Genomic DNA, 11099 nt, shown 5'->3' with positions numbered 1-11099 from the left:
ATGCACCCTTGTGCACAATATGAGATCATTTGAACAAACTATGCCATGAATGTGGCCATAAGATTTATCATTTGGCTTGAAAGCCATGAATCTTCAGAGATGATAGCTCATTTCTGAGAACACTTTTTTAAAATAATTGTCGTATTACAAGTTTATTATTTTTCCTGGTAACTTGGTCACATATAATGACACAATGCGAAGGTTTTCCAATTTTTTGATTTTTTTGATTTTTTATGCCCGTTTCAAAATGCGGTTAAAACGGCGGGAATGTACATTCCTAGCTTGTGGTTGAACCTTGAATTTTTTTTGCTGTTTCTCTGATTAAGTAGATACTTTTGTACCTAGAAATGATTTTTTGAAAAAATAAATAGTAAACTATAAGGCAGCTGCAATTCAAATTTGACCCATTTCCTATTGAATCGGTGAACGTTTGTCTTTTTCACGAGAGGTGGATCAAAAATTTTTACACCCAACCATTTTGTCAATTGTGCCTTAAATATGGCCTAATTTTTTACAAAATTGATTAGGTCCAATTTTGCAACAAATATATGGTAGGTCCTTCACAAAAAAACTCATTTTGGGCACTCGGAAAATGGAAAATTGATTTTTCGTCCAAAGAAAATGAAAAATCACTTAGGAAACATTGTTTGCCATTCCAATTTGCACCCTTGTGCATAATATGAGATCATTTGAACAAACTATGCCATGAATGTGGCCATAAGATTGATCATTTGGCTTGAAAGCCATGAATCTTCAGAGATGATAGCTCATTTCTGAGAACACTTTTTTAAAAGAATTGCTGTATTACAAGTTTATTATTTTTCCTGGTAACTTGGTCACATATAATGACACAATGCGAAGGTTTTCCAATTTTTTGATTTTTTTGAATTTTTTATGCCCGTTTCAAAATGCGGTCAAAACCGGCGGGAATGACCGTTCCTAGCTAGTTGTTCAATCTTGGAATTTTTTTGCTGTTTCTCTGATTAAATAGATGCTTTTGTACCTAGAAATGATTTTTTGAAAAAATAAATAGCAAACTATGAGGACACTGCAGTTCAAATTTGACCCGCTTCCTATTGAATCAGCGGGAATTTGTCTTTTTCACCAGAGGTGGATCAAAACTTTTGACACCCAACCATTTGGTCAATTGTGCATTAAATATGGCCTAGTCTTTTATAAAATTGATTTGTACATTTTTGCAACAAATATATGGTAGGTCCTTCACAAAAAAAACTCACTTTGGGCACTCGGAAAATGGAAAATTGATTTTTCGTCCAAAGAAAATGAAAAATCACTTAGGCAACATTTTTTGCCATTCCAATATGCACCCTTGTGCACAATATGAGATCATTTGAACAAACTATGCCATGAATGTGGCCATAAGATTGATCATTTGGCTTGAAAGCCATGAATCTTCAGAGATGATAGCTCATTTCTGAGAACACTTTTTAAAAGAATTGCCATATTACAAGTTTATTATTTTTCCTGGTAACTTGGTCACATATAATGACACAATGCGAAGGTTTTCCAATTTTTTTAATTTTTTTTTGAATTTTTTATGCCCGTTTCAAAATGCGGTCAAAACGGCGGGAATGACCGTTCCTAGCTAGTGGTTGAATCTTGGAATTTTTTTGCTGTTTCTCTGATTAAATAGATACTTTTTTGTACCTAGAAATGATTTTTTGAAAAAATAAATAGCAAACTATGAGGCGCCCGCAGTTCAAATTTGACCCGCTTCCTACTGAATCGGCGGGAATTTGTCTTTTTCACCAGAGGTGGATCGAACCTTTTGACACCCAACCATTTGGTTAATTATGCATTAAATATGGCCTAGTATTTTTAGAAAATTGACTTGGTGCAATTTTGCAACAAATATATGATAGGTCCTTCACAAAAAAACTCATTTTGGGCACTCAGAAAATGGAAAATTGATTTTTCGTCCAAAGAAAATGAAAACTCAATTTTGCAACATTGTTTGCCATTCCAATATGCACCCTTGTGCACAATATGAGATGATTTGAACAAACTATGCCATGAATGTGGCCATAAGATTGATCATTTGGCTTGAAAGCCATGAATCTTCACGCATGATACCTCATTTCTGAGAACATTTTTTTAAAATAATTTCCGTATTACAAGTTTATTATTTTTCCTGGAAACTTGGTCACATATAATGACACAATGCGAAGGTTTTCCATTTTGATTTTTTTTGAATTTTTTATGCCCGTTTCAAAATGCGGTCAAAATGGCGGGCTTGACCGTTCCTAGCTAGTGGTTGAATCTTGGAAAACTTTTGATGTTTATGTGATTAAATAGATACTTATGTACCTAGAAATGATTTTTGGAAAAAATAAAGAACAAACCATAAGGCAGCTGCAGTTCAAATTTGACCCGCTTCCTTCTGAATCGGCGGTAATTTGTCTTTTTCACCAGAGGTGGATCAAAACTTCTGACCCCTAACCATTTGGCCAATTGTGCATTAAATATGGCCTAACATTTTCAAAAAATTGATTTGGTCCAATTTTTCAACAAATATATTATTGGTCCTTCACAAAAAAACTCATTTCACGGATTCAAAAAAATGGAAAATGTCCTTTTTTGCCAAAAAAAACTCAGGTCTCACTACACCTTTTAAAGATATTTATCTTTTTTGCATGTTTGTTATTTTTTTTGTGAAAAGTTGTTCACATTTTGGTGACAATATGAGAAGGTTTTCCATTTTCTTTTTGAATTTCTCAAGTCATAAAATAGCTTACATGATTTTAATGCATTATTTTTAGGCAACTATGACCTATTTAGATGGTCACAACATCATACTTCATTTTGATTGGTCCGTGGATGTCTCACGCGGATCGTGCATCATACGCCGTCAGATGCTCGCGGATCCAACGGTCGTCCTCAACCCTTCCACACTAACTCTGAAACCCTAGGTCCTTTTCCAGCCACCCCTCCCCCCTCCCGCCTCCTTTCTTTCCCACATCCATCCATCGATCCCCTTCCTTCTCCTTGGTGTCTCGCCCGATGGAGAGAGAGCGAGAGCTCGCCTCCTCCCTTCCAGATCACCGCCGCCACCTCCCTCTGGCGGAGCTCGCCGCCGTCCATGGCCTCCCCCTCGCCCCTTCCTCCACCCAACCAAACCAACCAGCCCACCCGACACCCTTCCTCCTCCAAGATAGCCAAGCCGCGCCCTCTCCCCTCGGATCCATGGCGCTACTCAGCGCCGGCGCGGCCCTGCGGGCGTGCGTGGTCGCCCCGGCGCTGACGGCGGTGGTGTGGGCGTGCCTCGCCATGTCGCGGCCCCCTACAGCCACCACCTCGGCGGCTCTCCGCCACGAACCATGGCCGGCGACGTCTACCGCGCGCCGGATCCGACACGAGGACCATGAGCAGGGTACGGGCTTCCTCACTCCGCCTCGGATCTGCGGCTGCCCCCTGGCCATGGACTCCGTCCTAGGGTTTCCGCCGCTGCCGCCGGAGAGGGGAGGGGAGGAGTGTAGAAGGACCAGAGCGAGATGGTACGTGCACTGTCCTCTCGATCCTTTTCTCGATCTGATCCATACTCGACCGTTGTTATTAATCGTGTGGCTGATGGTCTGATTCGATGGTTTGGCAGGCCGGACGGCTCCTCGGGCAGCTCCTCGTCATGGGCAGCGCCGTCGTCGGTAGGGCCAGCAAGAAGGCCACCAAGTACAAGGCCAATGCCGCCGCCGCCCCCGACGCTCACGAGGACCACCCGCCGCAGCACCACCACCAGCAACACTACTCCCAAGGTATCCAACAAGCACGCCCCGATCCCACCCTCTCCCGATCTGTATGTTGGTCCCAATCGCTACTTTCGATTCCCTGATCAGCCCGGCGACTGCATTCTGGTGTATCGTAGCATAGCGGGGGTGTTGGGTTAGGGATCTGACACTCTGGATTGGTTAAATCTTTGTCAGTTCTTTAGTTTATCTACACCGTAAAGATCAGTATAGCCTGCAACTTGAGCAAGTTCAGTGGTGTTGTCTTATCTGTTATGAATTGTGATGTTGATGTGCAGTGAGCATTTAATTTTACTTGTTCTGACATATCATCTACATTCTGCAGTCTATTGCGCTCGCGCTGTCAATATTTTTCACCAGTTCCAACTGTTGTGTGTTTAGCGATGTGTCATCTTATGTCATTTAAGATGTAGAGTTTTTGTTTGTTGTTGGTTATCTTTCATTCATGAATTCTCTTTTCTGCTAATAGAAAGGGCAGTGCTAGTTAATAAATGAAGTTGTATGCCTTTGCTTCTTCTTTATCTACGTGATTTCATATGAATATAATATGTTGTTCATTAAAATTAAGATGTTGACCAATAATATTACTTCCGTTTTACTTCTGCATTTATCATTTGTGATTGCTAAGGTCTGATGCAGATACACTTCCGATAGTACAACTGCATGTTTTGAACAATTTTAGTTCTGCAAATAATTAAACGTCTCAGTTTTAATCCATTCATCAAGCTGTGTGACTGCTTGTTCCATTCATATGAGAATGTGCTACTACCACGTTGATTAGGATGAGTGTACCATGCATGCTTTTCTTATTCAACATGATATGTGTCTACATGGGTTGATGTACCAAATCAAGCTGGGTTTGTCCGCCCTTGAAGCATATGTAGAATTGCTGTATAGGCTGTACAGGGACATGCATGGGGAAATTTTGTTCCTTGTTTCGAGTTAGATTGTCATTTATGCATAGTACAAGTTCGCTTGTGCAATCCTGTTCTTATTTATTTTCCTGAATGTCTTGAACTGTCGAACATTCTTCTTTAATTGTGTGATGTTATGTACTATGGTACCTAGATGTTGGGATTAAATGATTAATTCGGCATGCTTCTGGGGAGTGTTGATTATTTTTATGCTTTAGCTTCTCTGTGATTTTTTGGGTTGATTTGTACCCATTGGTCCATTATGGTGGTGATCCTCTTTATTTTATTGGCTGAATAAGCTTAATCTTGGAGTCTTTGTGTATATTGGAACGTACAATATTCATATGGAATTAGTTAAGTTGGTATCAAATACATTTGTTGCATGCTCTATTAGTCGTTTATACTTGAAACCTGGCCTGTCATTTTTAATAAATATTACATCATCAAAGTTGTTTTATGCATGTTGCTGGTAACTGTATACTCTCTCCTAACAATTTTATTACTGGTTGTATGCAAGCTCATTGGAGCGTACAATCAGGCTATTTTTCCCTTTAAACGCCTATTTTTTTATATCAGGTGCTCCTTGAGCTGTCTAAGAACAAGCAGACCATCATTTCACCATCTTCGGCCGCCCCAGGGTATTTCATCTCTTTGGCCTCTTCCAACAGTGTCTTCTTTGCTCCTGACTATAAACATTGATGCATGTGCCCTGTTCTAAAGTGGAAAAATCATTTGCTTGTAGCTTGTACTATCCATATGTTGTGTTAACTTGCACTGTGCTGGTACTTATCATTTGCAAAATATATCTCTGTTTTCGCTATTATGAGAATGTCATATGCATTGTTTCCAGTTAAATCTAAAGTTTTGCAGCAATTTTTCATCGTTATGAGAATTTTATATTCAGGGATTCACTTGATTATGTTTCTAACTTTTCATAATTTATTATTTGCAGATGATGGCCTTCAGTCTTCAGAAGTTGGAGCTCTGGGAAGAAGAATCCTGAAGAAAACCCACACCCAGCAATGCGTTTTAGATCACTGGACTAGTTATCTGTTTATCTAGTTGTATTTTAGCTAAATACCAGATTTGTACTATTATCTCACTGTTACTAGATTTGTATTTTACCTGAAAACCAGATCTGTACTGTTACCAGCAATGCGTTTTAGCTCACTGGATTAGTTATCTGTACATTTGTATCATTGTTATTTGTTTGCTTGGCTGTTGTATGAAATATTATGCCTTATTGGCTTTTTTTTGAATCAAATATTATGCACAAATATAGAACTAACGTCTGTTACAGAAAGAGTGATTGTCGGTGTCAAAACCGGCGGATCTCGGGTAGGGGGTCCCGAACTGTGCGTCTAAGGCGGATGGTAACAGGAAACAGGGGACATGATGTTTACCCAGGTTCGGGCCCTCTTGATGGAGGTAATACCCTACGTCCTGCTTGATTGTTCTTGATGATATGAGTATTACAAGAGTTGATCTACCACGAGATCGTAGAGGCTAAACACTAGAAGCTAGACTATGGTATGATTGTATATCTTGTCCTACGGACTAAACCCTCCGGTTTATATAGACACCGAAGGGGTCTAGGGTTACACAGAGTCGGTTACAAGGGAGGATATCTACATATCCGTATTGCCTAGCTTGCCTTCCACGCCAAGGAGAGTCTCATCCGGACACGGGACGAAGTCTTCAATCTTGTATCTTCATAGTCCAATAGTCCGGCCAAAGGATATAGTCCGGCTGTCCGAAGACCCCCTAATCCAGGACTCCCTCAGTAGCCCCTGAACCAGGCTTCAATGACGATGAGTCCGGCGCATAGTATTGTCTTCGGCATTGCAAGGCGGGTTCCTCCTCCGAATACTCCATAGAAGATTTTGAACACCAGAATAGTGTCCGGCTCTTCAAAACAAGTTCCACATACTACCGCAGAGAGAATAATATTTGCACAAATCTAATCTGCTGACGTGTTTTGACAGCATGACATTACGTCATGGCCCGGTCATTATTCGAACTGTTTTTCTCAACCAGCACCACACATATCACGAGGCGGTTTTCTTGACACGTCTTGTCGAAGCAGAGATCGTGTCCCCCTTATTACGGGATTCTCATCAATACAGACGTGGGTAACCCACTCGTGCCCGTTGGTATGACTCCTCGATTTTAGGCGAGCCCCAAAACGGCCGCGAGGAGGACGCTTGACATTCACCCTTTTTATAAAGAGGCCAAGACCTGTCCCTTTTTCCTCTGCGCTCAATCGAATCCTTGCCCCACCTCGAGTTCCAACACCCCAGGCTTAGGTCAGGCGCTTCAGACCTTCAACCATGTCCGGATCCAACCTCCAAGGTCGGTGGATGCCTTCCTCTATCACAGAGGAGGACATCAAGAAGCTGAGAGAGGCCAGATATCTGACCGCCGAAATCTCGCATAGGCTGCCCGCCCTAGGGCAGGTCATCCCCACTCCCGAACCCAACGAGAGTGTTGTGTTTGTCTCTCACTTCCTCCGACGGCTAGGCCTCACTCTGGATCCCTTTGTTAGGGGACTCATGTTCTATTATGGGCTGGATTTCCACGATCTGGCCCCGGATTCCCTCCTTCACATCTCATTGTTCATTGTCGTATGTGAGGCCTTCCTCCGCACTACCCCTCACTTCGGTCTGTGGCTCAAGACCTTCAATGTGAAACCGAAGATGATCGAGGGGTGGCACGTAGAGTGTAGAGGTGCCGTAATAAGCAAAAGCGCTAATGCTCCATGGCTAGAGGGTTCCTTCCCAGAGGTATCCAGTTTGTGGCAGCGGGAGTGGTTTTATATCACAGCTCCCCGAAGTGCAAAGTGGGCAGCCATCCCTGCCTTTCGCACGGGCCCCCCACCACAACTAACGTCATGGATCAGCGAGGGGCTAAACTGGGGTCCAATAAAGGATGTGCCGATATTGCAGAGTCGCATCCGAGATCTCATTGAGAGAGTCGTCAACCTGGTCACGGTGATGCAGGTCATGCTAGTTCGCCAGGTCCCTCCTTGCAAACGTAGACCCCTCCGTTTGTGGGAGTTCAACCCGGAGGGACCGTGAATCATTCAGCACTTCCTCGGCCTGACGCTCGAGGAGATGTACAAGTTGTTCTTCGGATCACAAATAAAGTGTCCGGACACCACCGAGGATGCGGGTCTGAGCTGTAATCTCCCGGATACCCAAGTAAGTAATCCCATGGCCGAACACACTATTTCTCTTATTCATCATAAAAATCACTCTGAGAAGTCGCTCTTTGACCAGGACTGGATAACAAAGTTGAAGATGATCAGGTGTCCGGCCCCCCTTCCCGAGGGCCTGACCAATCCAGTAATAGACAGAATGCTGGAGCTGGCATCTTATCAGGTGCCCTCGAAGGAAGAGGAAGGGGGAATAAAGAGGCCGGAAGCGAGCCTCTCTCACTACTCGTCCCAACCGGAGGAACGAGCGCCTCCGCGAAGGAGGACAACCAGGGAGAAGAATCTGACATTTCCTCTCCCCGGGGAAGGAAGAGGACCACCTCTGAATATCTGGAAACAAAGGTTTCCAAACGAGGGAAGAAGTCTTCGCCAGAGGGTCCTGCCCCGGGGGGTACCCTTGCCGCACAGTGTCCGCCAGGGAATCAGCCCTCTACCGAGCTATAAGTAATCAAAAAGTACTTAGTAGTGAAAATATCCTACCTTACTTCTGAAGACAATAACCGAAGCTTATATCTTGTAGTTCGGATCCTAGCCCTTCTCGACAGAGTTCGTCTTCGGGGGATCTTCTTCCCGAGATGATGGAGAGCGAAACACCTCCCCCTGCCACCCCACCTCATGAAGCGGGCGACCCTGAAGTGTCATCGCGGAGGGTTTCTCCTGATCCGCCAAGGCCAGTGGGTAATCCCTTGGCCACCCAGAGTCCTCAGTATTCGGCTCCTAAAGAGAGCAACAGAGAGAGTCCGGGACCGTATAGTGTGCGGTCGGACATACTGAAGGATCATCTGGAGCAAGCGACCATCTCAGAAGCGCATCGTACGCTAATGAGTACGGTAGTTGAAAGGATTTCATCCGATGAAAGCGGATTGCATGAAGCTTTTATGAGTCTGCTAAAAGGCTTTGAGGTGCGTGACATAGTGTATGTTTTTGACAGTACCGCACATGTTAGGTGTGCCCTATGCAGATACTAGCCCCTGAGACTCTGGTTGTCGTCGAAAACGGCAGCAAACAAAGGATCATAGTCCCAGGTAGTAACCAGACCGCCTTTATGTGCAGGTGGCTGAAGCTCCGGTGGCTAGCCAGAGTGATGGGTTTGCCGAGCTAAAGCGGCAACTTGATGCGGCAGATGCCGACATCGTGCTTGTCAATAAGCGCCTTGACGAGGCACATGGTAAGTGATTTCTCCAGTGATCAACGCATAGTAAGAGGAGCATGATGCCAATATATTTAATATGTTGTGACTACAGATGGAGCTGCCACCGTGGAGACCCTTCGGGCAGAGCTTGCCGGGGCCAAGGAACAAGCAAGGAATAGCAATGCGGCCGCTCTGAGGGCGGTCGAAGAGATGCGGGCCGAACAGTACGCGCATCACCAGAGCAAGGAAAGGATAGCCCAGATGGCCATTGAGTTGAAAGATGTTGCTGACCGTTACTAGCTTCTTGAAGAAGAAAACTGAGCGAGAGAGATGGACCTAGAGAAGGCCATGGTAGCAGCCAAGGAAGCCCGCTCTAAAATTAGAGCGACGAAGGAGGAGCTGCATCAAGCTACAGATATCGTGGCTGGGAAGCCCTTCTTGTTGCGGACTAAGTTCGGAGATCCGAAGTATGCTTCTCTTGATCAACTATGGAGTTTTGCGGATGCCTGCGTGGATTTGGCGGCAAGTGCTGCTGATGCGGTCGAGTACTTCAAGGTTCAAGGAGATCGCGAAGTGGAAAAGCTGTTCTGGTCATAGTTCCATGCTCCAATGCGTCCGCTGCTGCTGAATGAGAAAATGGCCGAGTGGGCCGAGCTCCATAGGTTGTCCGGACTCGCCATGAGGTCCGTTGTGGATCATCTGTCGCCGGGAGGGCCAAGGCCGAATAGTTACTTTAGTTTGGTGCAACAATTCCTTGGTGATGTGCCACACATTGATGCTATGAAGAGGTCGGCGTGCATAGAGGGTGCACGGATGGCCTTTGCCCATCTCAAGACATACTGGGCAGAGATGGAGGCCACCACTGTTGCAACACAGGGTTCGGTCGTGGGCCGAGTGGCTGCCGAGCACTACTTTGAAGATGTTCTTGAAGACACTCGTTCGATAGAGGCTCAGTGCTCAAAGAATATTATGTTCTAGTGACATGTACTCCCATTGTAAAAATAATGTTTTATTGAGTTATGAAGGTTGTGTTTATACTTTTTCCTGAAAGTATTATGATGCCTCCTGTGGGGCCGTTTATGTAATGTATATAACCTAAAAGTTTGCAGTCGTCGGCTTCCGCCCCCACGCATATAATGCGGGGGTGTTCACAAAAAACGCGCATTCACACTTGATCCAATGTCTTGGTCCATTAAGGAGGTGGTAGCGCAGTGAACGAGGCAATCAGACTATATTGCTTTAACACTTTCACTTAGCCATAGGAGTTTGACGGTGGGGCTACTATATAGCCCCTGGTACTTCTGCGCTTGTCCGAATACGAGGCGCATACATACATGACTGGGAAACGGCCCTTCGTTAACAAGGAGGAATCCTGAAGATTCCGCTGGGTCATCGAGTGGTTGACCAGTCTCGCACTATATCATGACAGTCAGTTTTCGGCTTTCTCTACTGAGGTGCTCATCCAGATGAACCAGGGCACAATCGCAGTAGTTCTCCCAGTGCTACCTTAGCCGATATAGCGTAACGTAAGGTACCAAAACATGGGAGCCGGGCAAACCCAACATTTGACCAAAGACATGATTCGGAGCTGATGCATATAAGGCCAAACTCGCGACGCCGAACACTCCCTAAGGTATTCGGTCTTTATAACATATGTCGGGCTGAACAATGCCCTTAATAATAAACTCCGGGTGTCCAGGTACGTGCAATATCCTGACGTGGCCACATGCCAATACGTCGGCATCCTTCTTGGTTGTATTGAGTAACCAGAGGATGTGGGCAACAAGAGACCGTAAAAAAGGTTGACGCAGGGTCTTAATCTAAAAACAAACCTTTGAGCGGGTCCCTGTTGCACGTCTGCGCCTGTGTCTCCATTGTGCCGTGTCCTGGACGGGTGTAGCACGATTGTCATCTATAAAAGAGAAGAACTTAGGTGAAAGTTGTCATGACAGAAAATTGGTTATTGTCAATAAACCATTAAAATTTAAGATAAGTAAATTTGAGACGGACTAGCCCTGATTACACGCGGGAAGCCCCTGGTACCGTCTAGGACGGCTTGATTATCAAACCAATCTCAT

This window comes from Triticum dicoccoides, chromosome 6A (assembly GCF_002162155.2).
Source record: "Triticum dicoccoides isolate Atlit2015 ecotype Zavitan chromosome 6A, WEW_v2.0, whole genome shotgun sequence".
NCBI classification, from domain to species: Eukaryota; Viridiplantae; Streptophyta; class Magnoliopsida; order Poales; family Poaceae; genus Triticum; species Triticum dicoccoides.
Note: the sequence above shows the minus strand (reverse complement) of the source record.